The sequence below is a fragment of the Acomys russatus genome, chromosome 19 (assembly GCF_903995435.1).
Source record: "Acomys russatus chromosome 19, mAcoRus1.1, whole genome shotgun sequence".
Classification (NCBI taxonomy): Eukaryota; Metazoa; Chordata; class Mammalia; order Rodentia; family Muridae; genus Acomys; species Acomys russatus.
Window position 1 is genome coordinate 29,253,865 of NC_067155.1, and position 27,920 is coordinate 29,281,784.

At 43.5% G+C, this 27,920-nt stretch overlaps 1 long non-coding RNA gene across 1 annotated transcript; it reads left to right on the forward strand.

Annotated features, from left to right (window-relative positions):
* The first annotated feature begins 16,513 nt into the window (after nt 1-16,513).
* Nucleotides 16,514-19,125, forward strand: LOC127203149 (uncharacterized). Its single transcript, XR_007832369.1, has 4 exons — nt 16,514-16,605; nt 16,919-16,990; nt 17,610-17,761; nt 18,947-19,125. It is a non-coding gene; the product is annotated as an uncharacterized LOC127203149 (long non-coding RNA).
* The last annotated feature ends 8,795 nt before the right edge of the window (nt 19,126-27,920 follow it).

The window sequence follows — 27,920 nt, forward strand, 5'->3', positions numbered from 1 at the left end:
ACTACCCTTCTTCTGTCTTCCGGCACTCAGTAGGTGCTTCCTCTTCCTCCTCCTGGAATCAAGGTGACAGATCGCACAATCCAGTATTTTCAGTGTTTAATTTACAGCAGAATGAACAATCTGAACCACAGGTGGAAGGGTTCCAAGGATATAAACAATTAAAGAGAAAGTTTAGGAAACAAAATAAGATTTCTTTTTTCTTCTGTGACTTCATGCTGCGGTCCGGCAAACCGCAGCTGCTTTTCACCTGGTATATATAAGACTTGAGGCAATCCTGAGAAAAAGCAGAAAACAGATGACAAACTGTATGGAGCACTTTTGTTAGCCAGTACGTCTTCCTCACTGGGGTGATTCCAGTCTGATAGAGGCAATTCCAGATGCCTCCAGCCTGAGTCAATCTGGCAAAAACAAGCTTCTACCACCGCTACAACAGCAAACAACCGCCACAAGTCTAAGTGCTTAGAACAGCTAGGTGTGGCGACACACCCTTGAAATTCTACCACTTGAAAAATCTGAGGTGGGGGGATTATGATTTCAGGCAAGGCTGCAGTAGTTAAAAGGCCTGTTAGAGTGGAGGTTTTAGGACAAAAGAAATACGGCCGGGGACAAGAGGCCCCTGCCCCTTCTTTTCTGACCATGAGCCTGACTTTCGAAAGCCTGTGCAGTGCCAGGTGTGGTGGCATATGCCTTTAATCCCAGCTCTTGGGAGACAGAAGGAGGATGATCACTGCGAGTTCAAGGTACATACAGGGTGTAAGATGAGTATACTCCACACCACCATTCTATTTTAGTGTTCAGGAATTGATAGACTAACATTGTCATGAGGTCCATTTGGTTTATTAGAGGGATTTCCCCATGTTAAAAAAACATTTATTCTGTATACAGTGTTCTGCCTGCACATGCCTTTAATCCCAGCACTGGGGGAGGCACAGGGGTTACTTCTATAGCTAAAAGGCCTAGAGTCTAATGTGGTCTTTGATGAGTACATTTTAACTGAACTGTATTAGATCACTTCCCTATTCTGTCCATCCCAAATTATTCCCAGCCAATATCTTTCTTATGTATTTGTGAATATATATGCTCAACCATATGAACAAGACTTGCTGGGTCCATTTCTATTCGCTGTGTCAGCAGGCCATAAAGTACATGTGACATTTCCTCTAAGGATAGGTAACAGTTCAGAGAAGAAAGAGTCTGGGATCATCATTGTGGGGGATTCGTGTGAGGTCTGCCTCTATAGCAAGAGGTAGGTGAGGCCTGCCTTCATAGATAGCAAAGGGGTCACCAGAGCAATAACAAGATCCACTCCAAGCCTTTTGGGTTGAATGCAGGTATTTTGCCTCTTTCACTGAGGTAGTGGTTGTGTGTTTAACATCTCTTGTTTCCTTAGTGATCTGTGGATGAGTTGTGCTCCCCAAATCCAATGGCTTAGTAAAGAGTGGAACTCTCCTGCAAGGGACAGAATTAGCCTCAGGGACAGATGAGTCTGCTACTTGGCTCTCTGATGCAGTGCAGTCAGTGCTGAAATGGTATACACACAGCAAATAGAAATGGATTCCTCCAGTTTTATTCATGCATTTGAGCATATGTATTCACACATAAATAATAAGGAAGAAATTGGCTGGGAAGAATCTGGGACGGAGGAAGGACAAGGAGGGGGAAGTGATGTAATATGTTTTAATTAAAATGTACAAAATAAAACGTAAAACTCAAATAGAAAGAACAGGAGCTAGAGAGATGGCTTCGCAGTTACGAGCACTGGATGTTGTTACAGAGGACACAGGTTCCGTGCCCAGAAATCATATGCTAGTTCACGAGCTGCTGTCCCAAAGGTTCGAATGACCTCTTCTGGCCTCTGCAGGTACTGTACACGGACACACGCAGGCAAAATACCCACGATCATAAAATAAAAATAAAGGTTAAAAATAAAAATGTAATTATTTGCAGTAACGTCACAGCCATGAGACAGACAGCAGTCAGGGCTAGTTAAAACTCCTTTCTGGTCCTTCATGGAAGCCCCTGTGGCCTTCCTCTGAACCTGCTTGCTCAGACACAAAAATAGTCATCTTCTGAGGTTATGACAGCTCAGCAGAGCTGTTCATAGAAGAACAGTAACAACAGTGTTGTCACTTGAATTTTCCCTGATGGTTTCTGCATTTGTGTTCTCTGTCCTTTGTGTGTGTGAACTGTGGCATCGATGCATCTTTTAAATTTATCTTTTAGATAATAATGAGTGATCTAATTCATGGTCTATACCGCCATTGAGCTTCAAAGTTACCCATTCGAGTAATGTAATCAACTGTTCATTGCAGTAAAGAGAAAGGGATTGGCATGAGGAACATGGTTCCTGCCTTTAGGCCAGAAGAGAAGGGACAGCTTATCCTATACATGGCAGCGGAAAGCAGGTTAGGTTAGGCAATCAGCTGCTAGAGTCACCATTATGAGAAAAACAACAGCCGGGCCTAGTGGCACACGCCTTTAATCCCAGCACTCTCCAGGCAGAGGCAAGCGGATCACTGTGAGTTCAAGGCCAGCTTGGTCTACAAAGCAAGTCCAGGATGCAGGATGGCCAAGGCTAACACAGAGAGACCATGTCTCGAAAAAACCGAGAGAGAGAGAGAGAGAGAGAGAGAGAGAGAGAGAGAGAGAGAGAAGAGAAACAACACCTGATTATAGCAAGGGCAACTTTGTAATTTGCAGCATGTATTAGTTCATGTTATGCAAATGAAGACATGGTTTCTCTGTGTAGCTTTGGCTGTCCTAGACTGGCTTTGCATACCAGGCTGGCCGCGAACTCAGAGATCCACCTGCCTCTGCCTCCTGAGTGCTGGGATTAAAGGCGTGCACCACCACGCCCAGCTACTAACTAAATTCTTAGTGAAAAGGCTGCATTCCAACAGTTTTTAAATTACTCATTTGAGTCCCACAATGAACTCTCCATTGCAGTAACAGGAAACGGCTTTGCATGTGGAGCATGGCTTCCGCCTTCAGAGCAGACCAGGAGGAGCAGTTTACTGTGTTCACTGCAGGGTGAAACAGGGCAGGCCATAGCTGGATCACAGACTACAGTTTAAGGGGGTCAGCTGCCGGGGTCCCCATTATGAAGAAAGACGCGACTGAGGCAGGGAGAGTGATTTGTAATTTCCCAGCTTGTAGTCATTCATGCATGTGAATGGAAACAGACCAGACTGGTGGGTGCACAGTTTGGGCAGGTTAGCTGGAGCCAATGAATGCTGAATTTCCAGTTAGGGGCGTGTCCTATGGGGACATGCGCAATGCTCATGACATGGTTCAGTCAGCTGAGCTCTGTGTGTCAGGTCACTGGTCTCAGCAGTTAACATTGCACACAGGTGCAAGGTCAAAAAGTATCTTATGCTGGGCATGGTGGTGCACACCTTTAATCCCAGCATTCCTGAGGCAGAGGCAGGTGGATTGCTGTGAGTTGGAGGCCAGCCTGGTCTACAGAATGAGTCTAGGACAGCCAAGGCCACACAGAGAGACCCTGACTCAAAAAAAAAAAAAAAAAAACTATCTTATTAATGATATTTCCTCCACCAGAGAATGGCCTGATCCTTTTCAAAGTTAGTATAGCTTGTATTTTTTTCAATTATATAATTAAGTATAGATTATAGTTATCTTTTTGAAAAGTCACCTGTTGGTGTTGCTTTATAAAATTTCTTCTCTTTAATGCAGCACTGCTCTAATCTCTTGTTATTCCTCGATGTTTCCAGCTTAGTAAGAGTTTCGTTTCTTTTTCTCAAGTGCTCTGGTTATTTGTTTCTGTTTAGAGCAATCTCTTCTGCAGCTCAGGCTTGCCTTATCCTATGTAATTGAGAATTGCTCTGAACAGCTGATGCTGCCTCTGCTACCCAGTGGCTGGAAGCGAGTCCTGCAGCTGCTTCCAGGCTGAGCCCTGACTGGTATGTGAGGAGGGGAAGACCAGGGAATGAGTGTCCTCTGATGTCCATGGCTTTTGGGGATAAGTTAAAAATAAAGAGGGACATGTGTAAGAATTGAGTTCACTGACTAACTTTAAAGCTGGTGTAGTCAACACACACACACACACACACATCACACACACACACACACACACACACACACACACACACACACACGGGGGAGGAAGGAAAGTGAGAGCTCTCCTGCTTTGATAGTAGTTGCCATGAGCCATGAGTAGTCAGGTAATCAATTTGAGATGAGCAGTAAAAGTCTAAACTGGCCATTTTTGGGGGTTCAGAGACCAGTGCAATCAAGAATCTGCATAAGGAAGTGAACTTGTTTCTGGAAACCAAATTACTGTGGCTATGTTAATTCAGCCAACACAGAAGATCTTGAGAAATTGGTGTGGCTGTGCCTAACAGGATTATTATTTTTCCTGTGTGATTCTGCACAGCCGGAGAGAAAAGGAGGGAGTAATATTTGATGTGTTCCAGTACCTATGTGTAATCCCTGGAGAATATTGGACTTTAAAGCCTGTTTCAATTAAAAAAAATATAACTTAAGAGATAATAACCTTCTCATTCCTTCCTACTGTTAAGTTGTACCCCCCCCCCCCGCCCCCGGGACAAATGGCTGAGCTCCCTAATTAACAAATGAAATCAGACCTGACTGCCAGGCTCTCCCAGAATCCCTCTATCCTTACTTGGTTTTGTTTTTGTTTTTCGAGACAGGGTTTCTGTGTGCAGCCTTGGCTGTCTTAGACTCAGTTTGTAGACCAGGCTGGCCTTGAACTCACAGTGATCTGCCTGCCTCTGCCTCCCAAGGGCTGGGATTAAAGGCATCCGCCACCACGCCCAGCTCCTTTGTGCTACCAAGCCTGACTCTTTACATGGATTCTGGTGGTTGAACTCAGATCACCCTCATGCCTGCAAACTATGCATGCACTCTACTGACTAAGCTTTCTCCTCAGCCCCCTCACAGAGACTTCTGTATGTCCTTTCCTCACCATTCTTTATTTATCTCTTTGAAATAATCCTTATTTTAACTTCTTACCAAAGATTAGTTCCTCTTGTTCTTGAAATTCACTTAGTTAAGATTGTTCCACTCAGTTTTTAAATCTATATTTTATTCTTATAATTTATTCACATTAAATACTGATTGTTATCCCCTTTCTCTTAACTTCCCATTTCCACACCCCTCCCTCTTCTGCCAATTCCCCCCCCCCCAGACCTGTCATAGGGGTCCCTCCTACCCAACTGTCTGGTGACAGTCTCATCAGGATAGCCTGCATCCTCTTCCTCTGTGTACCTGTTAGGCCATCTTGCCAAGGGGCAGTAACTACTGCTGAACCTCTGAAATGCACACTGGTGCCCACGATTTGTTCACTCACAGTCATTATGTTTGAGATTTGCATATGTGAGATCATTCCACACATGGTCCTTATTTTTGAGAACTACACATACTGAGCATATTATATATACAAGCTTTATGTTTGAGATTTGCATATGTTACACAGAACAGTAGACTGCCTTTTCATCATTGTATGGTATTCCATTCTGTGAATTTAATACTCTCTTCCCACTCACCTGATGGTGGCTGTTTTGTTTTTTCCAAATTTTACTATGAATAAAGCATCTAGAATACTTTTGTTTCTTTGTCTTTTTATTTCTTTAAACAACTTGACTTGTGCTATGGACAGTGGAAGATCATTCTCTGAGTCTGTGAATTGGCAGCAATGTGACTCTATTGGTCAGTAAGCTAACCTTGCCGTATATTAGTTTCTCATAACTGTAATCAGTCAGCAGATAATATATCACACTATGGAGAGATTAAGCACTGAGTGTTAGATAGACAAGAAGAGTGGCAGTTGGTTCATGAAAGACGCTGATAATAACCCTTCAGGAATAATGTTTATCATGAATGGGGGTCTTTTGATGACAGAAGCTGTGACTGGACTGCTATATGGGAAAGCATAAGAAAGGAAGAACACAGTTGATCAGAACCACCAAATGGGGCCTTAATTAAAAAAAAAAAGATTATCACTTTAAACCCAGAAGGATGTTTCAGAGAAAGGGAGGAGGAGGGAGCAAGAGAACAAGCCATTACAGGCAATAAAGGAGGCAGGCTCATCACAGAAGTGACTTCTAGAGAAAATCCCCCAAATAAAGGGCAAATTCTGATCATATATTTCCTTTTACAAGGATCCAGGAAGTTTTGTACCAGGAGATTTAGGCTGAGATAGCCTACATGACAAATATCATGGACAAGTCAGGTATGGGGTAGGAGCATATGTAGAAGTCACCGCCATGGCTTTCTACTCCTAGAATGACAATGGGACTGGACAGAAATCTAACAATGAGTATAGCAGGCAGCCTGATTATTCTAGTCATTTAAAAAAAATATATATATATAATGGCTTATCCTCAGCACTAGAGTCATCAAAAACTATCACCAGTGAGGACATCAATAAACAGAAGCAACAAGTCCTGTGAACTCAGACGTGGTGCTTCTGGGAAGGTCGGGGAGCTGAATGTTCATTGTCACTGTAGGCAGAGGAGACATATCAAGATAGCTTCATCCTATGGGTCACTGGCTTTTGTTTTCGGTATCCCAAAGTCTGGCCACAGAGTGGATCAGTTGTTTCTGCTATTGAACCTGTTCTGGTTAGTTTTTATTGTCAACATAGCAAAACCCAGAGGCACCCTGGAAAAGAGAACTGAAGAATTGTTTCAATCAGATTGGCCTATGGCCCATGTCGGTGAAAGGCTTGTCTTATGAAGGGCCTGGTCCACCATTGCGATGCAAGTGAGCATGGACCATAGAAGAACACTAGTTAAGCATGGGTCAGTTATGGTTTGTGGGAGAGGGAGACAACCGGAGCCTCACTAAGACCAAATAATGAAGTTTTATTGAGGTACAAACTGATGGGTTGTCTCTGAGACAAGAGGGACCAATTCACCAAAATCTTGTTTGGGTTTTATAAGATGGTTAAAGTTGGGTGGGAGACTGGGAGGGAGAGCGTTAAGGGAGGGGGCATGGAGCTGACACAAACAACAACAAATGTCCTAAATAGAAAATTTTTATGAGGGGACAAACTCTGGTCATTAAGACAACAGAATGCTGTAGGAGGTAACAGAATGTCATCATAACAGGATGCTGCTGCAGGAGGAAAGATAACAGGCTGATGTGGGAGTTAAGATGAAAGGATATAGTCTTGGGTCAGATTCTGCAGTTTTTACAATCTCAAAGGGACTAGCTCCCTTTTGTCAAGGTACTTAGGCCAACCTAACAGTGACCAAGCCAATAAGCAGTGTTCCTTCATGGCTCCTGTCTCCAGGCACCTTCCCTGAGTTCCTATCTTGGTTTCCTTCAATTATGACGCATCACTTGTAAGATGAAATAAACCCTTTCTTCTCTTAATTTGCTTGCTGGTAAGAGTAGTATTTTATACAGTAACAACAACAACAACAAAAAGCCAACTAGAGTAAATCTCAAGCCTCCCCAAAGTCTCCCTGTAAAAACCCCAGAATGTTTGAGACATTGTGGTAATCGAATAAGCATGAGCCTTATAGACTCATACATTAGAATGCTTGGTCACGAGGGAGTGGGACTCTTCTGATGTGTGGCCTTGTTGGAGGAAGTATGTCACTAGGGATGGGCTTTGAACTTCCAAGGGCCCAGACAGGCCCACTGGCTTTTGCTCTTCTTGCTGTCCAAGGATCCAGATGTAGGAATCCTCACCTCATTATCCAGAACCATGTTTGGCCGCATGCCATTAGCATGCCATACCTCCAAAAATGTAAGGAAGCCCCAATTATATCACTTTTTATAAGAGTTCCATTGGTCGTAGTGTCTCTTCACTGCAATAGAACACTGACTGAGACACCCATGCTCTGGTCAACTTTCAGTCTTCTTTTGGTTCTTCCCATCAGCACTTAGTTAATGTTTTGTCTTCCCAAGCAAGAATAGAATTAGGGAATTAAGAATAAAGGGTTGGCAAATAGAAGCTGTAGTCTCCAGAAGTCAAAGGCAGTAAGAAACAGCAACGACTATAACAGCTACAAGGAAGCAAAGAGGCAGCCGCTGAGGCACCTTGGGTGAAGGTGAGTGGGGACTCTGGAAGTACAGGGAAGATCAGGATGTTCAGGCTCCAGTCTCATCCTTCCAAGCCTCTTACTGCTGCTTTCCCCATTTTCTAGAAGAGCTGATGACCACCAGCATTAATTATTGCTAAGAAGCCTTGGACTCTAACCTGCTATAGCCATAAAAGTGGTTCAGGAATATGAGGGTTTTGGGGTGATGAGGAAAGACAGAAGAAATGTGCCATGCCCACCTTGCTTCAAGAATTGACCAAGGAGGCAAGGTAATGAAGAAAAGATGAACACACTGACCCATAGAATGCTGGGATTGAGTGGACTGGACTCTCTGATGGAAGCTCAGTGAGTTTACTATATGCAGTTGAACAGGGAGGTGGGGTTATTGCATATAGCTTAATAATGAAAGTTTAGTTAATATTGGTAGAAGTAGTCTCTGTAGAGGAGTAGCTTTCAGTTTATAGACACCTGAGGGAGCTAGAGGAAGACAGGATGGGCATTATCTCCACAAACTACCAACATTTACACTTGGAACAGGAGGGAAGGCTTTCCTGTTTACTTGAGAGAAGCTCTGGAAAGGCATTGCTATTTTCCCACAAAGTTGAAGCACTGGGGTCCTTAACATGGCCGTGCTCATGTTTAATAGTACATATTCACTCACAACTCCACTGTTCCCTTACAAGGTGGAGGATGGGATGTGTTCCTCAGTCCTCATGTTGGGGAAACTGGTGTTGTGGACTCCACAGCCCTGGAGAGTTTGAAGCTGTAGGTACACACTGTTATGAGATCAGGTGATGGAAGATGGAAATCCTGTGTCTTCAGAAGATGGACCCTGGGGTATTGGATTCCTGGATGATGGAAATGTCTAAAGCTGAGTGCCAGGAATATGGAAGTAAAACTGGCATCTTGTGCTTGGCATAGGGAAGGCTGATGGCCAAGCTTTCCAGGTCATAGTGAAGTAGGGACATTGGCAAGCTGCACCATCCAACTCTTTCTCTTCAGGGCCATGGGAAAAAATCTTCCTGGTCTTGAAGTTTGTGTTCTTTTGATGAAGTTTGTGAAAAAAAAAAAAAAAAAAAAAAAGACAGGCTGCTTGAAGATAAAGGTGACGCTGCTCTAGCTTTTCACAATGGGATGATGGTGATAAAACAGAAGCTAAGAGTATCTACTTTTACAATCTCTGCTGTGTGACACTATCTCTGAACAAATTTGAGTATCTCCAAATAGGAAGCCCACAACAGATCAAAGTAACGATTCTTGGTGAAGCAATGAATTTCTTGGGGTTGCTTTCAGGAACATGAGTAAGGAGTTACTTACAGGGATGGGAATTACTCCAAGGCATCTGCATCAAAGCCCACCCAGGCACTGAAGGTGACTCATGAAAGCTAGAGCTCACTACAGGATTGCAGGGGCTCAGCAGGTGGGAGAATATTTTCTCATCTGCCGGCTTACTGCTTACAAACCATGGAAATGGAGGGGCCTCATGTACCGGACATGTTACATGGACTTCCTATGTCTTAAGGAGCTTTTCTCTAGGATAACATAATTCAGTTGGGAGGAGGTGGCTTACACAATAATCTTTCCCCCCAGTCAGGAAGGAACAGAATAAGCAGGAGACGAGGGAGACCTGACTGCACTTGCCTTCATGGTTCAGACTTACTGGATATCAGATTTGCTTTTTGGGATTAAACAGTGCTCAAAACAGGTGTGGGCCAAATGTGTCTGGAGTACACATCTTCCCGGATTCCAAAAAAAAAAAAAAAAAAAAAAAAAAAATGGGAAGGTTAGGAAAGATTTTTCTGGGTTTGAAAGGCAAGAATAGGGCATCTATAATAAATTACCAAGCTCCTTGCATCTTATCCTCTCGCCTCCAGCTCCCAAATGCTAGGATTACAGATGCGTACCATCATGCCCAATATATGCCATGCTGGGGATGAAACCTTGTTTAAAAAGTGTTGTTTCACCAGCATAAATGGGCTTCATTACATTTTATACATTACATGCATATACTTATAACAGGCTTTGACCATATTTATCTTCCATCACCTTCTTCCACTGATTCTCTTTCTTTTTCCAGAATGTCTCACTTCTGCTTTCATGCCTTTAGGAACCTTTGTTTTGGTGGCTTAATGAATTTCACTAAGGATATTGACAGGAGTATGGGAAAGGGTCAACCCTGGGCTTTGTACATGCTGGACAAACAGCTGCATTCCCGCCTTTAACTGGATAAGGTGTGATAGCTTCTACTGGATGTTCCAGTTTGGTTTCAATTGCTAAGATAAACAGGATGACTGAAAACAACTTGAAGAGGAAACTGCGTATTTCAGCTGATAGTCGTATTGAAAGGAAAAGTGCTGGCTCAGGACCTGCAAGACCAAACTCTCAGTACAAAGGGGATGCATGTTCCTCAGAGGAACACTGGGCAGGAATGAGAGACAAAGACAGGAGATCGAGGATGCAGGAGAAGAGGAAGGGAATAGAGGAAAGGGAGGAGTGGTGTTTGTCCCAGAAAGGAGTTGGACAAATGACTGCCTCTGGATAGAGAGGAGACAGATTGTAGCATGTAGGAAACTGGCAGTTCATAAAGGTAAAATGGGAAATTCATGTTAGGATGAAGTGTTTAAGTTTAATTGGGCATGTTAATTAGGCGAACCAAATGGGATTTTTGACTACTAGATTTCAATACTTTCATAGCTGGATCTTGGTAGCCAGCTTCACATGGAGGAAGTGGCCAAATAAGAGAACAGACCCTGGTGGCTAGCTTTAGGAATATGTTTTAGCAAGGCTGAGGGAACTGAGGAGAAGAGCAAGGAGTACCAAAGCTGTGTTTAGCATTCTCAAGCTGTTTAGAATCCCCTCATGCAGTGTATCATGAGGGGAACACAAGGCGGGAACCAAAGCAAAGGTACAAATACTATGAAGGAGTGTTGCCTACTGTCCTCCTCCAGGAGCATGCTATGAATGCCGTGGAAGGCTCAGCCTCCTCCATCCAATCATCTCTGGTATTGATTCCCAGTTCCTGTGTTCCTCCTTAGTGGGAGTATATTCAGGTGGTAAAGGATGGGGTGAAGTGGGTAAACACTGCACACACATCAGTTCTAGGCATTATGGGACAGCAGAGACATGAAAGACTATAAATAATTGCTAGCACAGGAGCCATGCTCCCTTGGTGTCTAGTTTGGCTGGGGTTCTGTGACTTGAGAAGGAATTCTGGGAACTAGAAGAGGTATTCCATGACTGTGAAAGGGGCTCTGGAAACTGACTGAGGAGTTATGAGGAAATGGTGTTCTGAGGACAGATCTGCTTCTAACCTTCTCAGGCCTTGACTACTATAACTACTGCTTTGTCCATTCAGAAAAGCAGAAAATGACCAACATAACAATATTTCAAAATACAAATAGATGTCAAGGCCTAGGTTTCTGGGTTCAATCACTTTGGAGATAAAACAGCAGTATCAGGACCTGGAAAGGAGTAGGAAAGTTTTCTCATATTGAACAGTCTGGGGAGGAGAAGTTTTTGACTCTGGATTCTTGAGTCCAAGGGAAGTGGAAATCTGGACTCCGGGTCATGAGGAAGTAGAGGTTGGGTCCCTAAACTTCTTGATCCTGGCAAGGTGGAGGCTGAACACTGGAGTTCTGGGATGTGGGAAAATGAAACTCTTTTATTTTCATTTTTTTGAGGCAGGGTTTCTCTGTGTATCTGTAGTTGTAGTTGTTGGTCTGGAACTTACTGTAGACCAGGCTGCCCTTGACTCCTAAGTCCTGGTGAAGGGATTGTTGGGACTCTAGATCTCAGGGTCCCAGGAAAAGCAGAGGAAGGTCCTCTGAATGAATGGGTCCTGGGAATGTAAAGGGAATTTAGCGTTGGAGCCCCTGATCATCTTGAAAAGTGACAGTTCAAGAGTGAGGGCTCCTGGTTCATTGGGAGTCTAGGGTTTTATATTTTGGGGAGGTGAAATTGAGGTTTTTTTACTCTCATGTCCTAACCTAGGTCTCTCATAGGTCTGACGTTGTATCTCAGAAGCAGAGTGCCTACCTCCAATGGCACATAAGCTGGGATGGTGGCACACAGTACCGTATACCAAGCACTCAGCAAACAAATTCATAAGGAAAGGGAGTACTGAGTTATACTCAACCTCAGCCACTTTCTGGACAACCAAGACACTATGAGACCCTGACCAGCAACATAAACAGCAGAGGTATCACCTGGGTTACAGAGCCTTAGACCTAGGTGTGGTATTTAGACATCTGTGTTTCAGGAATAAAGATGGCCACCCATCTGCTCCCAAGCTGGGTTGAGGCAGGGATACTGGTACTTAAAGATTCATATTTTCTCCTTCAACATGTTTGAAACAGGGTCATGTAGTCATGTGATTGGATTGCTGTTTTCCAGCATTACCTTTGCTGTACTCTTGGTGGTTGAATTTGCTCAATGTCAAACAGAACTGAAGGTTGTGGCTTCCTTGCTTGGCCCCTCATATTGAACAGCTTGGGCAAGGGAAGAAGTTGAGATCTGGTCTCCCTTTCCCTTCTAAGTGCCCATTGCACCTCTGGAACATGTGAGGGGAGGCAACAGGAGGAGGAAAATGGACTGAATCTATCTGTACTTTAAGTGTATCATTTTTCTGGGTTCTGGGTTCCCTATTCTTTCAGCGGAATTAAACATGAAGCCGATTTAGAAACACTATTCCTGGTGGCCCAATGCAATCCATTGCATACACTATGCACCAAATAATTGTGGTTTTCCTATTTACTTGGCACAAGCTTCAAAATACTCAGGCCTCAGGGAAGAGCTAATCAGCCATGAATTGGTCCAAATTATAGATGAAGTCTGCGAGTGACTTCAGATTGCATCTCCAGAGGCCTGAGAGGGTCTATAATGTGAAGTCACTTTGCTTGATTCTGTGACTATTTCTGAACCTAAGTTTCCTTGTCTATGAAATGGGAACATAGTGTAATAGCCAAGATGGCACTTTTTGGACATAGACTTCTCTGTCAACATTAGGTACTCAATTAGGCCACCTTTTGGCTCCTATGTTTAACTCTAAGCACCAGCTTTTCCCATATTGGAGCCAGAAGGTCAGGATTTCTGAGTTCTATTGAGTTCACTGAGGGATTCGGGAAGCAGAGAGAGGGATAAGTTACTTGAGGTACTGTATTATGGAGGCTTATGTTTCTGAAGTATTTGAAAAAAAAAATGGACAAATAGAGAAACATGGGCAGTCAAATATGGGTACAACCTGACAGGTCTCCCCAAACAGACTGCCTGTGTCACCATAGCCATTCATTGCCTTCCAAGGAACCTGTTACTTCATGATTCATCAAAACTGGAGCAACTCCATCATTGCCTGTCAGGAAATGGAGACCCAACTAGTTATTATCAAGAGTGATGAAGAACTGGTCAGGCACAGTCTGGTCTTGGTCATCTGGTCCGAGTTCATTAGCAAAGGAGATGGTCGGTTGGGCAGGGTTTCTGTATGAGTGACTGCTTGCTCCATTTAGGAAGAAAGAAAGAACAGTGGAGTGTTTTTAGTTATCTTAAAGGAGCCATAGAAAAGCTCTGCAGTGATATTTGTGTAATAAAATACCATAACAAAAGCAGCTTTAAAAAGCATATTAGCTAAGGTTCTCTAGAATATCAGAACGTGTGTGTGTGTGTGTGTGTGTGTGTGTGTGTGTGTGTGTGTGTGTGAATTTATTGGAATGATTTGTAGGCTGCACACCAGCTAATTGGAAATTTGAGAAAAACAGTTTATAATACTGAATGTCTCAGCTGGTCTTCAGTATATGCTATAATCCCAAAGAAGTGGGCTGTAATGCCAGTGGAAATGTGAATGTTCTAGCAAGGTGAGTATAAGCAGAAAAAAGAGCAAAAGCTTCCTTCTTCCCTGGCATTATACAGGCTTCCAGCAGAAACCGTGTCCCTCAACTGAAGATTGGATAAAGAAACTGATATGTTTACCCAATGGAATCCAGCTATTAAAAACAAGAAAATCTTGAAATTTGCAGGCAAGTGGATGGAACCAGAAAAGACCATCCTGAGTGAGGTAACCCAGACCCAGAAAGACACACATGGAATATATTCACTTATAAGTGGGCATTAGCCCAACATAGAATTCCTCTGAAAGACTAGCAGGGGACCAGGATAGATACTGAGACTCGAAGTAGGACCCTGGGCAAAGAACTTAGAATTGTATGGAAGTGTGGGGGAAATGGGAAGACCTGGAGGGGTTGGGAGCCCCTTGGGAGGGCATCGAGGCTGGCAGATCTGGACAAACTGATGCATTAACCAAGGGCAATGAAAGGAGTGGACCTAGTCCCCTGTTCAGAGGTGGCCAATGGAGAGTCAATTCTCCATGTGGGAGAAGGACTGCCTCTGACCCTATAACATGCACTCTGGTGCTCACAATTTGATCACTGCATCTTGGCAGTGATCTCTTGTAGGCATGCAGAGAAAAGGGATGCAGGCTATCCTGATCAGACTTGATAGATTGTATCCAGATGATGCTGGAAGAGGGCCTCCCCTGTGAGAGATCTAGAGTGAGAGAATAGGGCAGAAGAGAGAGGGAGGGTGGGAACAGGAAGATAAGAGCAAGGGGATACCAATTGGGGTGTAGTGTGAATAACTTATAATCAATAAAAATTTTAAAAAAATAAATCAAGCAGAGCACGAGCTATAAATCAAGCCAGTAAGTAGTGTTCCTCTGTGATTCAGGCCCCTGCCTTGAGTTCCTGACTTTTGCTTCCCTTGATGATGGACTAACCCATAAAAGAAAATAAACCCCTCTTCCCAAGCAGATTTTGGTTATGCTGCTTATCTCAGTAACATAAAAGTGAACTGAAACACCTGCTAAAACATCCTGCCAATCCCTAACAACATACTTCTAAATGATCAACTGCACACACACACACCTACACACACACACGCACACACACACACACACACACACACACACACACACACACACACACACACACACAAACAAGCCCTGAGAAAACGCCCCTGTAAATAGTGTATCATATATTGCTTCATTATCTAGTATTGCTATTACTACAGAAGAAGAAAATGAGAAACACATGCCATGCTGTATCAGATGCTCAGTACCTTCCTCAAGTATCTTCCGGTGGTGGTACCCACTTCCCCTTTTTCTCTTTCTGATTCAGACAGTGGGGAACAGCTGTGTGCAAAGCTAAAGCTGATGTTGCCGGCAGTCCTAGGTACTGAAGGGCAGCAGCAGTGATGGGTGACTCCGTGAAAGCAAACAAGAAGCAACTTCTAGGCCCGCTAGGTGAGGCAGAAATGGGACTTGTTCGTTTGGTGGGAGGCAGCTTGGGGCTGTGTCTTCACCTCTGGCCGCCACACAGTGACATACATGTGCACACATAAACACAAACTTATACATGCAGCACTTAACACACACACACACACACATTCACCTCTAGCCTCCACACACTGTTATGGTGTGTGTGTGTGTGTGTGTGTGTGTGTGTGTGTGTGTGTGTGTGTGTTGAGTAGCTTTGGAGATTTTTCTTGGTCAGGAGCCAAGAAGAGGTAGAAATATTTTCTAAGAGTCTTGGATCCTCAAGAATTAGGGATTTCTCTGTGTTTCTGGAACCTAAAGCCTCAGACCTAGAGATCAGATCTTTTTTTTTTTAAATTTTTAAAATTAATTTATTCTTGTTACATCTCAATGGTTATCCCATCCCTTGTATCCTCCCATTCTTTCCTCCTTCCCATTTTCCCCTTATTCCCCTCCCCTATGACTGTTCCTGAGGGGGATTACCTCCCCCTGTATATTCTCATAGGGTATCAAGTATCTTCTTGGCAACCTGCTGTCCTTCCTCTGAGTGCCACCAAGTCTCCCCCTCCAGGGGACATGGTCAAATGTGAGGCACCAGAGTACGTGAGAAAGTCAGACCCCACTCTCCACTCAACTGTGGAGAATATTCTGACTGTTGGCTAGATCTGGGTAGGGGTTTAAAGTTTACCGCCTGTATTGTCCTTGGCTGGTGCCATAGTTTGAGTGGGACCCCTGGGCCCAAATCTGCCTATCATAATGTTCTACTTGTAGGTTTCTAGGACCCTCTGGATCCTTCTACTTTGATATTCTCCAATGCTTCTCTCATTTAGAGTCCCAATAGGATGTCCTCCCCTCTGTCCCAGTTTCCTGGTAAGTGAAGGTTTTCGTGGGACATGCCCCTTGGGCTAGTATGCAGATATAAGTGAGTATATACCATTTGATTCTTTCTGTTTCTGGATTAACTCACTCATTATGATCATTTCTAGCTCAATCCATCTATCCACAAATTTCGGGAATTCCTTGTTTTTAATAGCTGAGTAGTATTCCATAGTGTATATGTACCACAGTTTAGAGACCAGATCTTAATCTACATAGAACTAGGAAGGTGGACACTGGGACTTACAATTTCCTGGTTTAGAGGTGATTGACAGCCTTGTTGTGAAATATCCATCTCTCCCACAGCGTGTCTGAGCCATAGCCATGGCCTCATAATGTTGCATCTGTTCTCCATTGTGCTCCTGGCCGGGCTTCTGGTGGCTGTTCTTGTTCAAGGTCAGTCAGGGATTTGCCGCTGTATGGCCTGGCCTGTTGGTTGTGACAGCAGTATCTGTTTAAGGGATTGGGGGGAGGGGTTGAAAATGGGTCATGCTACAACTTCTAGGGGCTTGCCCACCCTGGAACAGAAGGGGAAAGGGTAAGGGTAGGAGTAAGGGCCCTGGTCTATTTCTTGTCGTTTGACCATCACTATGTATCATTTTCTTCTCTTTAAATGTGATTACAGAAGATGTCCTGCTCCAGACATCTGGTGCGGGTTATAACACACAGTAAGCATTTCATAGTTATAGTTTCTGGATTCTTGGTACAGGATTCAAGGGTCCCAGCCCCTCTGGGAATGAGAAAATCTACAAGCAACTGATGAAACTGAGGCATGAAATGGGTAAGCGAGTAGAAATCAGGCAGCTAGGGACCTAAGAAGGTCTCCTTCTGGACACTCATTTCCACATCTGTGGGGACTTGATGTCTCAGTTGGTGAAGTGATTGCCAAACAGAATCTGAGTTTGGGCCACAGAACCTATGTATTTTGTAAAGGTGTGAGAATGTATGTTTCTAATCCCAGCACTGAGGAAATGGATACAGGTGGATCCAGGTGGATCCCTGAGATGCACTGGCGGGCCGGCTTAGTTCACTTGTGCGTCTTCACACACACAATAAGTAAATAAATTTAATTAATAAGAACACAGTTCAACATCCAGGGTATCATTTTGTCATCTCGTGGGGGTGACACAGAAACTAGGCATTCATAATTCCCAGAGGTCACACACTAGTCAGCACTCGGTGTTCACTGGGCTGTGCCCATAGTAGACGCTCAGTGTCACAGTGGTCATACACGCAGTAGTCAAGATAGTCTCCTGAGCTCCAGCATAATCTTTAAGGTCCCTGCTTGTCCCAGGATGCAATGTCAATTGAGGGAAGGCTCTGGGTCTGGAGGGCTTGAGCAGATACAGGATCATGGGCATCCAAGTGTGCATCCATCCTGATCCACCTCCCCCTAACAGACAGCCTTTGTTGACCTTGCCCCTGGGAATGGACACTCTTCAGTGGAAAATGTTACTACTTCTCCAAGTCCCACCGTAACTGGAGTGATTCCTTTGCTGCCTGCCAGGAAGTAGAGGCTCAACTAGTCGTCGTTGAGAGTGATGAAGAACAGGTATGCCTCATGGGGCTCCTCACTGAGTGAGTGTACACGCAATGATTGGTCAGAAAGGGTTTCTGGTTGGGGTTGGTTACTCTACTTGGAGACTTAGGGGTGGGGGAATGTGGCAACCAGGGAGTCCCCAGCATCCTCGGAGTGGATATACCAAGTTGTGATCATGCATGAATGCTTCAGAAAGCTCCTAAGACATAAATCATCTCTCTTAGTTTCTCTTATTATTACTGTGCTAATGCACTCACAAAAACAACTCAAGGGTGTTGGAGAGAGGGGCCAGTGCTTAAGAGCATTTGATGCCCCGTGAGGACCTCAGTTCAGTTTTGAGGGATCTAATGTCTTCTTCTGGCCTCTGTGGAACCTACACTCACATGTGTACCTAACCACGCACATATACATGCACATAATATGAATGGTAAAATAAAACATTTTAAAGGCAATTTAAGAGAAAAAATGCTTTCTTGGCTCACATTGCTGGGTTACAGGAAAGTCACAGCCACATGAGCTTGAGGGAACCAGCCATACGGCATGCACAGTCAAGAAGTAGAGAGTGCTGAACACTGGTGCTCAGCTCGCCTACTCCATTTTCCACAGCCCATAACCCTTGCTTAGTGAACAGTTCTGCTCACAGTTAAAGCCAGTCTTTCCACATCAATTAGTCTAGAAACTATCTGACTGGTATGCCAAGAGGCCTGTCTTAGGTGATTATTAGCTCTGCCAATGTGATAATTAAAACTATCACAAAGTCCCAGCTGGCATGCTGGCTAGGTGGTAGCATATTGTTCCATTAGGGTAAAATGATATAAGTGAATGCTTTTGCCAGATTATTTTGTGTAAATTATGCAATTGTGCTGCTAACAGGACATTACTCAACACATAGCTAAAAGATGCTGAGCACTGGTAGCCATCCTGACCTAGCTGGCTTCTGGTACATTAACCTCACGGGTGAGTTTGTATGGGCATGCTCATCACAGATACTGGAAACACATCCTGGAACATGTCTGGAGACTCCACCTGCAGACAGTCTCTAATTTGGCCATAGATACAGATGTGGGAGGGACTCAGACCACTGGAACATGCGTTAGGTCTCCTTTAAGGTATAAGAGTGAATGCTGGGGGAAAGAGTAGGTGGAAGATATGGGGAATGAAGTAGAAACCATATTGATTTCTTTCCTTCCATTTCAGACATTCCTGCATGTGATTTCTGAGGATAATGGATCTGCCTGGATAGGTCTCTCAGACCTGAAACAGAATGGCACATGGCAGTGGGTAGATGGCTCACCAATGTCAGACAGGTAGATCTTAGGGCCAGGGAACATCACAAAGTGTGGGGTAGGGCTGTGAAACTCTGACTCTAGCTGTCATTCCCTAGATCCCTTGGGTTCAATTGTTCATGGCATTCATTGAATAATGGGGAGCAGTCTTCTTATACATGGTCAGGTGTAATGGTGGTGGGAGTGATTTGCTGTTTGTTTGGATTGTTTAAATATAGTGTGTTAGATAGCTGGGGGGACGAAGATGCTTCATCCAGTAAAAGTGTTGGCATTGCAAGAAAGAGAATCTGAGTTTGACCCCTAGAACTCACTTTTTAGTTTTTTTTTTTTTAAAAGCTGGTATCTCATAACACCGGCAGAGTTATATAAGAGAAAGTTAAAGGCTGGTCCTAAGTCAAAAAGTGAAGGAAATTTTTTATTATCAGGAGATTGTTTTTGAGCCCAGAAGATGACTTGGTTGGAAAAGTGTCTACCATGAAAGTGTTAATATCTGATCCCCAACACACACACACACACATTAAAAAAAAATGGTATGGTGACATGTACCTATAATACCAGTGCTGAGAAGGCAAAGACACGGCAAGTCCTAGAGACCACTGGCCAGCTAGTTAAGCTTCATTGGTGAACTTTAGGTTAGTTAGAGACCCTTTATTTAAAAATATAAGGTGGAGGTTAGAAAGGTAGTTCAATCATTAAAGTGCTGAGAGAGAGAGAGAGAGAGAGAGAGAGAGAGAGAGAGAGAGAGAGAGAGAGAGAGAGAGAGAGAGGAGAAGAGAAGAGAAGAGAAAAGTGGACAATAATCACTCTATGTCAATCTTTGGCTTCCATATGCATGCTTTCACACATTAAAATAAACATACATACACCCCCCCCACACACTAAAATGAAGAGCAACTGATGAAGATACCTGATATTGACATACTCACACACATGGGCTTGCACCAACCTATCCATAAACAAACATGGACCCATGTAAATGTCACACACAGCATACACCCTCACAGAGAGAGGAGTGAGGGGAGTGATGGGAGGAGGTAGAAAGATCTTATTGTCACCTCAGGAAAAAATAAGTGAAGTAGAGATAAGAGACATTATCTCTTTTAAGTCATTTAGTGTGCTATGTGTAAGGGATGTCTACAGTGTGGTTCACATAATGTAGCTTGGGTACAGGCTCACATTATTATGAGTGTAGGTTTGTGTATGAAGTATGTGGACACATGGACATGGTCATGTGTGTGCGTGATATGTAAAAGTGCATGTGCATGTATGTGTGCATGCAGGAGGCCAAAGATTGATATCTGATGTCTTCTTCTATCACCATCCACATAAATATCATTATGTTTAAAAAGTGTGTGTGTGTGTGTGTGTGTGTGTGTGTGTGTGTGTGTGTGTAAAAGGGTTAGGTGCCTACAGTTTGTCAGAAGAGGACATTGGGTCTACTAGAGCTTAAGTTACAAGCTGTTGTGAATGTTCCTACATGAGTTCTGGAAAACTAACTTAAGTTGTTTGAAAGAGCAGTAAGTGCTCTTAACCTCTAAACCATCTGTTCAGACATATTTCGTTGTATGTATCCACCATCCATGTGTGTGTTTGTGCATGTCCTTTCACACTTGATATGCATGATGTATACATGGATAATAGAGGACAGCATGCTAGAATCAGGCATCTTCTTCTACCATGTTGGTCCCAGGGATCAAATGCAAATCATAAAGGCAGCAAGAGCCTTTATCTCTTGGACCATTTCTCCATCAATGCTCACTAATTTTTAAGACCCAATCTCTTCACTAAACCTGGATCTCATTAATTGCCTGGTCTGGCTGGTCAAGGAGCTCCAGGGGATTCATCTGTGTCCCCCTTCCAGTCACTGAGATTACAGGTATGTGCTACCACACCTGGCTTTTATGTGAGGGCTGGGGAATCAAACGAGAGTCTTCACTGCTTGTGTAGCAGGCATTTGACAAAATTAGCTATCTTTTCCTCGTCACTGTGTGTGTGTGTGTGTGTGTGTGTGTGTGTGAATGTCTGAGATCTGGCCATGTATGTTTACATGCACATGATCATGGGTGTGAGTGCATGCATGCCTGTACCATCCTGGGCAGAGGACAGCATCAGATATTTGTCCATGCTTTCCAGATTGTCTGAAGCAGGGTCTTTTGCTGTTCACTCCTGTGCACTAGCAGCTAGCTGGCTCACAAGCTTCCATATGTTCCCCCTGAATCTGATTCCCACCTTACAGTAAGAGCACTGGGATTCCAGATGAACACTATCATACCATGGTCTAGAGAGATAGCAGAGATTTGAACTCAGGTCCTCACACTTGGACAATTAGCACGTTACCCATCGAGCTATCTCCCCAGCCTCTCTCATGGGTTTTACAGCTTTAAAAAGTACCAGAAGGAAAAGCCAAGTAAAAAGGAGGAAGGAGCAGTCTGTGCAGAAGTTACAGGTGGCCTCTGGAGCAGTGACAGATGTGAACTTAAGAAATTTTGGATCTGTGAGAAGTCTGAAGTCTCCTGCACATCAAGTAGAGTCTGATCTTTCTGTAGTACGTGAAGTTGGACATCCCTGGTAGACACCAGTAATTTACCCATATTGTTGGGCAGGCCTGGAACTCTTCTATGCCAGAGACTTAGCACTCTATGGCAGTAGTTCTTAGCCTTCCTTATGCTGCAACCCTATATTACAGTTCTTCGTGTTTTGGTGACCCTCAAATAAAAAACTATTTCATTGCTACTCCATAACTATAATTTTGCTACTGTTATGATTCATAATATAAACATTTGTTATGCAGGGTATCTGATACGCAACCCCAAAGGAGTCATGACCCACAAGTTGGGAACCACAGCCCTATGGAATTAGACAATTTATATTCTTCCTTCAATGTTTTTATATATTGTGCAGAAATTTTCTGCAACTTGAAGCATTCTATCCTAGAAGATAGCTCATTAAGATTTTGAAAAATCTAGGGTATATATAGACAGCTCAGCAGTTAGAAGCACTTGTTTCTTTGCAGAAGACGTGGGTTTATGGAGAGATGGGCCATTCGTTAGGAGTTATTGTTGCTCTTACAAAGGGCATGGGCTTGGTTTCCTGCACTCATGTTGGATGACTCTTCTGGGTCCTATGGTTACCTGCACTCCTGTGCACATATCTACACACAGACACACATATACACATGATTAAAAATAAAAATAAGGTATTTTTTTATAAACAAAGACAAAAATTCTATAAGAGTCTCATTAAGACTTGGGAATAAAGCAATGCACAACTCTCAAGAAATCTCTGAAACTTATCAGATTTACAAGGTACCTTCCTCCTTAAAGTAATATATAAATAGCAGTAAGGAGTGCTGCAGAGAGGAGACATCCTGACCATTGAAGCTGCCTACATGTCATCACAGATTTCATGAGTCATCATCTATTCTGGGGTGGGATGCGGTTTTTAAGGCTATGTGTTTCTAATTTTTCCTTAGAGCTCTATTCCAAGCCCACGTATTTTCAGTATCAGCTACTTGTCTTATTGCTGCAGCAAAACATTTGACAAAAAATTAAAGGGATGAAGGGATGATCATTAGCTCAAAGTGTGAGGGCACAATCCACTTTTTCAGGGAGAATTACAGGAACTAGAATATGAGGCACCTATTACATTGCATCCTCAGTTAAGAGGCAGAAATAAATGAGTTGTCTCTGCTCAGCTCACTGTCCATTTCATTCAGTGTAGGATCCAGGTTTATAGAATGATGCTATATATCTCCAGCATGGCTCTCAATTAACATATCTGGATAATCCCTCAGGGAAAAAATGCCTACGAGCTTGTTTTTCTTGATGACTCTCTGTCCCATAGAGTTGACCACCAAGATAAACCATCACAATTTCCTCTCGTACGCCTACTTTCAGCTGCATCCCCTCACCTGGAAATATTTCCTTGTTGCTATAGCTCATCTTGTAGACTTGAAGAACCCAAGGATTATTTCTTAGAGTTGATCAATACTCTTCTTGAACCGTGTATGTGTTCCTCATATCCAGTACCTTCTGGTGTAACCTTGGTGAGAACCTGAGGTGAGTCTTTCTTTTAAAGAAGACATTACTCTAGTTTTGAGTATCCTGTTGGGGGCCCTGAAAATGTCCATCTTCTTCTTGCCTAGAAACCGCCCTTGAATACTGTATTCTCCAAAGTCAGGCTTCTTTTTGGGTATACTTCTCAAGAGTGTGGGACAAGGAAGGTCTGGCTTTGTTGGACCAACACAGGGGCAACTCTACATCTGTGGATATAGTTCAATGGTACTGTGCCTACCTAGCATGTGCGAGGCCTCAAATTCAAATTTCTGTACCAAAAAACTCATAGTGGACTCTGTAAGCACTTCGGAGCCCCCTGCACAAGACTTTGAAATTATCTCACTGCCCATATCTGTTCCAATCTCACCATTGCCTGGATTCCTAAGTGATAATTATGTCTTTTTTCTATTCATATTGGACTACATTATCTATACTTAAGTTTATGATAGTGAGGTGACTTGGGATAAAGGAAGGGAAATTGGCATGGGTGGTTGTGAGGAAGATTTGTAGGTGAGTGAAAGTCTGGAAATTTTAGTTTCACTAATTTCTAGGGTGTGGTTGGAGTCTGCCATGTTAAAAAAAATGTTTAGCACAAAAGTCTTAAACCTAAACTCTCAATGGAAATAGAATACTTTTTTTTTGCCTCAAACCTTTGCAAATCTGGCATATTATAATGTTTTGTTTTTGTAAAACACAGTCTTGGTTATGTAACCCAGGGTGTTCTCAAAATTGTGTGATCCACCTGCCTCAGCTCCCTAAGTGCTGGGATACTTAGCCATTTATTACATTAAAATTTTAAAAATTAATTTTAATATTAAAAATTAGCAATAAATAAACTTTAAAGAGTTCCAGGCTGTGGCTTGGAATATGGCTTGTAGAGTAATGTGCCTGCCTTGCAAATAAAGTTGAATTTTGCTGATTCAAGATGAACACAAGAACCCTCCAATACAATGAATCTCACTCCTTCTCAGAACTGCTTTAGATACACACTTCCAAAGACACAGAGTTCCTTTTCTGAGTTCTAAATATTTTGTGTACATGCTCATAACTGTGTCTCTATGTTCATGTATATGCGGGTGTATGTGTGCATATTGCATACAGCCAACAATATGTGAACCCATATGTTTACACACACTTCCCCCTATTACAGATCATATATTCTTTTCTTATAGAGACATAAACAAACCTCATATTTTAAAATCTCTGTGTATGCATGTACACATATGCATATGTTCTTATGCTTATGGATGCTAGAGGAAAAACTTGGTGCCATTCCCCAGGAGCCACCAAACTTTTGTTTTGAAACAGAACCTGTCACTTGCCTGCACCTCACCAATTAGGCTAGACTGCATGGAGAATAGGCAACTTCTGAGAGATAAGTTTTATTTTATCTCACAATTTCAGGAGAAAGTCTGTCACCAGAGGAAGTTGAGTTGATAGGAAACCATGACTCAGTGGTTAAAAGTGCTTGATGCTCAACAATGGGGACCAGAGTTCAGATTCCAGTATCTATAACCAGAAATGTATAAACAAGTAATTTGATGACATTGTATGGCCTGGGTATCATTCACACACACACACACACACACACACACACACACACACACACACACACACGCGTGCGCATACACTCAGACATACTCAAACACATGTGCACACACAAACACATATACACATTAATAAAATAAAATCTTTTTGTAAAGATGGAATGGAATCTGCCCTCAGGCCTAGCCAGACTGACTCACTCTGTGCTGGCCCAGCCTGATGATTCCCATATTATCCCTGGGTCTCTTGAACTCATTCCAATTCTGAGACAAGTGCAGATCCTAATGCCACAGCTTCTGCCCTATCCTAAGAGGCCTGTTCATGTCTTATTACCTTCCAAGTTTAGACCAAGATGTACATTCTGTGTGTTATTCAAACCCCTCTGTCTGTCAGGCCTTACTCTGTTATTCTACAACACAGCCCTCCTGGTCCAACCGGGAGAGTGCATCCTGTGATCTTTTCTGGGCTATCAAATCTACCCTCTTATCCACAAGCCATCTGCACTCACCCCAATGCTCAGATGGAGCTGTGGTTCTATACTCTGTGCTCCCTCTAAGTGTGAGAAGCCATGCCCATGTGTTCCCCACCTTCAAGATTGGATGAGAAGACATATCCTGTACAATTCAGCTTGCTTTATCTATATTAAACACAAGCCCAACAGAAACAAGTCCATTTGCCCAGGTATCATCATGAAAACACAAATAATATGAAAGTCAAAATAGCATGTATTCTCAGAAAATCCAGATAGACTTTAAGAGACCACAAACATCAGCTCAGACTAGTATACCCAGAAAGAGTTTAAATCATAATAGGCGGAGAAAATATGACATTCCACGGTAAAGCCAATTTTTAGTAATATGTGTCTACAAATCCCAGTAGAAGGCATTAAAAAGAAAAGTCCAAACTAAAGAGGTTAAACATCAAAGAAAAATCAAGGAATAAATAATCCCAGATGGTAAATTAAAAGAAGGGAAGACAAACAGATATACATACATGTGTGTGCGCGTGCACACACACACACACACACACATTACAAAATAACAGGAATCGACAAGCATTGTTTATTGTTATCTCTCACCATCAATGGTCTTAATTTCTTGATAAAAAGACATAGACTACTGATGCCTGAAGCCATGTTGATGTCTGTGGACTACACTGTCACCAGAGGCCATACCAGTGTGATGTGATGGCTGAGTGTGCACACAGTTATCTGAAGCCATGTTGATGTCAGTGGTCCTTGCTGCCACTGAGGGCCATGTTTGGATCTGTGGGCTTACTGCAGCCAAGGGCCATGTCTATAGTTATGTTACTACAGAAGACCATGGGGAAGTTTGGGGTCTCTAATGCCACTGGAGACCATGCTGAGGTCTATGGCATGAGCTGATTCCAGAGCATGTGGATGTCTGTGGTCAGTGTTATTGCCAGAAACCATGTGGAAGCCCACGATGTATATTCCCATTGACTATAAAATGCAAGGAATTTACTTTTTCAGTAACATCAATGACTGCAGACTCAAAGACCACACATGGTGTCTGATTGGCAGGATGGAGCCTAGGGACCAGACTGGGAGCTACAGACCACAAGACCTGGAGAGTACTAGGTGAGAGGGGTCCACATGGTATACAGTACTGGTGGTCTGGCCTCAGGCCATCCAACTGATCAATGGAGAATGGATACTCAGTCCCCAGAGACTGGCCACATACCCACCGGCAAGCTGCATCTGCACTCCACATCTCAGACTCTGTAGCTGGGACTGAACTGTGGGTGATGAAGTGCCAGCATTTGGAACAGCTGGCAGGGGGGAGAAGCCAAGAGAAACGATGTATCTGACCTCAGACCACACCACCAGTCCACAGAAATTCCCAGGGTCCTCTGACAGTGGGCAGGGTCTCCAAATCCCAGCCAAATGCAACCTATTAGGCTGTACCTGCATTCTTTCTCTGAATGACGTGTGGGCTACAGAGCACCAGCATCATTTCTGCCGGCCTGGGGGGAAGCCCAGTGTGTGGATGTGGGATAGATCTGACTGAGACCCCATGGCCTGACCTGGAATAGGTGAGCAGAAGCCCAGACAACCACCACAAGCCAGCACAGCACCATACTCTCTGGTGTACCCAAGGACCCATGGCTCCACTGGCTGAGGGCAGGGTCTCCAAAGCTGAGCCAAAGGCATGATAACAGGCTGTACCTACACTCTCATGGACTGAACTTTGGGCTGCAAGTACCAGCACCAATGGAGAGCCCAGGGTGTGGAGCAAAGTCCCTTGGAGCTGAAACCAGATCACCTGCCTGATCCAGGGAAGGGTTCCCTGATCCCAACAGGTGATGCATCTCAACCTATAGACACTCACCAACAAACTGCTCTCAACGGCCAGTGAAGGACACCAGAAATTAACTCCCAATGTCATAAACAGTAAGATGACTAAAGGCCAGTGTAAAAACACAAACAACAAAAGTCAAAATAATATGGCATCTCCAGAACCCAGTTATCCCAAAGAAATCTACCCTGTGAACTGAAACACAACTGAAGCACACATGGTATATACTCACTTATAATTGGATACTAGCCCAACATGGATGTCCTCTAAGAGTTTTCACTCAGCATGGAATTAGGACAGATGCTGGGACTTGCTACTGGGATTCCAGGTGAGAGTGGTATGGAAGAATGGGGAGATATAAGGACTCAGAGGGTCCAGGAAATCTACAAGAAGACCATCAAGGTGGGTGGATCTGGACCCAGAGGCGGGGGACTGCACAAACTGTTGTACTGAACAAGGACAATACATGCAGTAAACCTAGACCCCCTATTCAGATCTAGCCAATGTTGTGTGGAGAGCAGGGACTGATCTGACATGAACTCTGGTGCCCTCCATTTGACCATTTCCCCTTGGTGGGGAAGTCTGGTGGCACTCAGCGGAAGGGGAAGCAGGCTATCCAGATGAGAACTGATAGGCTGTGATCGTATAGTAGGGGAGGAGGTCCTGTTCTGTCACAGGTCTAGGGGAGGGGAATATGGTGAAAGATGGAGGGAGGGGAACGGGAAGATACAAGTGAGGGGATAACAATTGGGATGTAATATGAATAATAAAATTTAATAAATAAAAATGATTGCAGACTCACAGCTGAGAAATAGGGATAAAGAAGGCCTCTATGACAACCCCTACTGCCCCGCCCCCATGAAAGTAACAGCATAGACAGGAAACCATTGAAGAGAAGAACCCTTACAATTTATAATAAGGATGCTCAAATATAGTTTTCCACAACTGATAGATTCTGGCAGCAGTG